Source organism: Armigeres subalbatus, chromosome 3, assembly GCF_024139115.2.
Source record: "Armigeres subalbatus isolate Guangzhou_Male chromosome 3, GZ_Asu_2, whole genome shotgun sequence".
NCBI classification, from domain to species: domain Eukaryota; kingdom Metazoa; phylum Arthropoda; class Insecta; order Diptera; family Culicidae; genus Armigeres; species Armigeres subalbatus.
In genome coordinates this window covers 415,172,584-415,176,096 of record NC_085141.1, presented here as the reverse complement: position 1 = coordinate 415,176,096, position 3,513 = coordinate 415,172,584, and the positions used below count along the sequence as shown (strand labels likewise).

The window sequence follows — 3,513 nt, the reverse complement described above, 5'->3', positions numbered from 1 at the left end:
AGTTCAAATTTATCTTTAACTTTTCAAGTTCACAATACCATTTATAAATTTATTTATAAAATATGCTTCAATAAGTAAATTAAATTTTGTCGGTCAATAATTTGTTTTCCCGCAAGTAACGGGTTGTATTTAGTATTTGTGTGTACTTTTGTTAACAAACTACGATAAGTCAACATGTAAAACAAATGAATTATTTGCTCCATTTGATTTAATTTAACTCGGTAGCCATCGCTAACGGCACATGTTGTTTTTGAAAGACACCTGGGATGTATATAATATATTTACTTAAGGTAACTTTACTTTCTTTTCTTCTCTTCAAGGAATATAACCAGAAAAGTATTTTTGTACAAAATGTAGTATCTTGAAATAAAAACCATCCCGTTATAGTTTGTTAGTCGAAGACTAACCGCAACCCCCCATGACCACAGGTCTGTTCCTCAATCATAAGAATTTTTAATTTCATAATTTCTTCATTTACTTGAGTGTTTTGTTGTAGATCATTATCACTTCCTATTTGGCTGACATATAATAAAGGCTGGAAAATTTGACAGGACTTCGAGTTCGCCGATAATAAGCTTATAGAGACATATTTTTAACATCCATACACATTCCACACATCAGAGTCCTTAGGGGTTCCTAGTGCCATGCTGAATGATCGTGCTCGTTTCCTTCTTGTACAACAATTCAGTTAAACGTGGCTGATCTAACGAGAGAGACAGAGATTCCAGTTTAAGATTGCATAGAAAAATTTTCATTGCCTATTTACCACTCGTCCTCTTCCACACGTACGTTTCCTGTTGCGATGCAGACGATGAAAACAAAACGACCAAACCGATGGAATAGCTCCGTGTCGACGTGATCACCTTCAACTTCGTCCTGGTCCTTATTTTGTCCGTCACGGTGGAACAGGTAGAAAATTAGTAAAAAGAAATTGTACAAGCCACTTCGAGAAATTCCTTTTCCCGTGTGCAAACACACAATACCTACATGATTGCTGCCCAGCAACGTTTTGGGCATCCTGCGGGTTATCGGAGGTACACCTTCCAGGTTCCAAAAAAATCGGAGCTCAGCCAGCTACAAATAAATAGTAAAACCTTTTGTTATCGTGCTGTGCAAATATGGTTCAATATCTATTATTATGTTTATTTATTTACTCTTTTTTGATGTGGGTACGAGGCCGTTGGTTGCTGTTTGGATGGTGCGCAGAGAATCCTACACGGGACGAAGCCAAACGAGCATTGCGATGGCTAGAGGAGATTTGATTTACACCCACGGTTTTGGTGCCTTTGGGTGTCCTTTTTGGCTTTCTCGTACGGCAAAACTGTACTGAAAAGCAATGTTTTCACTTCAAACAAAATTTGGGGGCAAGTTTAAGAGAAAAGATGCAGATTCCATGTGCATTAGTACGATACGTGATTATGGGTCTGAAATAAGAATAGAATTCGGCATTACAATTTACATTCGAAGGGTAATGCGTTATATTGCGCTCAAAACGTTAGAATGAAAACGATAATCCAATCACAAACGAAAAAGTCAGAATGCATCATCACTAGGTGAATGAATCTCTTGTATTTCTTTTTTCGTTTGCACTTCGGGGGTTTCTGAAGAACGACCACGGATGGCCTGTGGTGCTGAAAGGACCTCTGTGGTGGATCTATTTCGACGATCGATAGGTGGACGGTTGGGATCGGTGCTGGCTTGATGGGGATGAGGCAGGGCAGATAAGGTGCGAGGTACTTTTTGTGTGTTTGCTTTTTAATTTACCAGAACGAATATATTTCTCGGTATTTTGTACAGACGGGATTATTTGTCAAATCGAGGAAGTGATGTCGATTAACCTTTTCGATTTCATTGAACTTTTACCAAGCTAGTATAGACGAGAGATTGTTTTGCAAATAAATATTGACGCGTTCTAATCTGATGCATTTCTCATTTGGAACAATATAATTAATCAAAGTTATATAAGTAATTATTTACATATTACATATTTTATTCCTAGCATTCCTAAAAAAGCATAAATTACCCACACTTCATCTTTTGACACAGCAATCCGAAACAAGGGCAATGTGTTATAGTGAAAAGATTTTCTCTCCTAAGGTGTGATTTGCCTCAATAAGCGGTTGTGTGCATGTAGCGCTCCTTGAGCCAATCTTACATGCAAGACGGTAAGAAAACACCACACAGGTTGCGCCAACAGGGAAAAGGACCTTCTTGCATTAGGAACAAACAAAGAACCTTCATCCTTCACACACGCATTAATAGTTCATAGTTACCTGATGCGTGTCCTAGAATAGGCATATGAAATGGAAATATGTGCATACAGCAAACAAACACGAGCTTCGAGATCTTGATTTGTTTAACTTTTTCTCTATCAGGAGAAAAAAAATGTGTTAAAATCCTAGCACTTGGATGGTCCGATAACCACAGGCAAACCAGTAGGATCGTTGTGTTTCTTCCAATCTGCTGTTCTGTTTTAATTATCTGATTTGGTGTTCTTTGGCTGATATGCGAACAAATATTTGGAAATGGACATGCCTCAAGGCGACGAGGAACGTGTATATTTGCGTTTGAGATTTTTCAAATACCTACATCTGCTACGAGAATTAGATTGGATTGGATTGGTGTTAAGCCCAGCTTGAAATCTTCCAAGTGAGCAAATTAGAACTCCTACTCCAAAAATGTTAGCTGGCAGTTCAATTTGTTGGCCAGTCCCTCCAAGGGACATTACTAAGGCTTTCCGGTATACGCGCTGGTTGCAGCCTTGGAACAAGGATAACGTCGTTGCAGGGCTGGGGAAGTATCGTCTCATAATATTTGGATTGTGCTGGTTTCGAGATGGGATTGGGATTGGGATTCTCGATGGGTATACCTTTTGGGAGAATCATATTACATACGCTGTCAAAAGTGGTGCAGTTAGACAACACTCTTGCGCAGCGAGAGACCTGCCTCCGTTGGGATGGGGGCTGTAGAATGCATTCCGTTCCATTTACCGTGCTTGTTATAACGACGATGATGATGATGAGGACTATGGAGTATGAAAGTGTGCTTACGAGCAATCCGTGAGGCAGGTCCATATTAGTTTCTCTCCCTGGGTGCCTGTCTGAAAGCTGGTTTTCCCTTCTTCTGGCTGAGTGGGATTTTGTTACAAACTCGACTCGATTATGATTCGGACTGTACGATAACGTGTCTAATTTCTGCGCCAAGGAATGTTAGATGAGGCGGAAGATAGCTTGGAATATTAGAATAATAATGGTAGCAATATGAAGAAAGCTTTGATGAGGATCATTCAAAGCAACTCTGGAGCGTAGCCGGTTTTAGAACTTTTGTTCTTGAACTAGCTTTGTTGATTATGTGCTTTTTAACCATGGCAGTTGGAATGTTTTTATATTGAAAAACCCAGATTAATCCAACTAGCGGTGATGGAGCCTTTCTCGTGTGTTATAAAAATAGTATTTTGGTCATAACTTCTGATCCCATAGTCCGATATGGCTAGCTTTCAATAGAAAAAAATGA

General features: G+C 39.2%; 1 long non-coding RNA gene across 2 annotated transcripts; it reads right to left on the bottom strand.

Annotated features, from left to right (window-relative positions):
- Positions 1–337: 337 nt before the first annotated feature.
- On the bottom strand, positions 338–1,396 carry LOC134224244 (uncharacterized). 2 transcript variants are annotated; one of them, XR_009982873.1, is made up of 4 exons: positions 1,155–1,396; positions 988–1,094; positions 767–882; positions 338–703 (listed from the first exon to the last, which is right to left on the bottom strand). It is a non-coding gene; the product is annotated as an uncharacterized LOC134224244 (long non-coding RNA). The 2 variants fall into 2 exon arrangements; XR_009982872.1 differs by having other exon boundaries at positions 988–1,074.
- Positions 1,397–3,513: the final 2,117 nt, after the last annotated feature.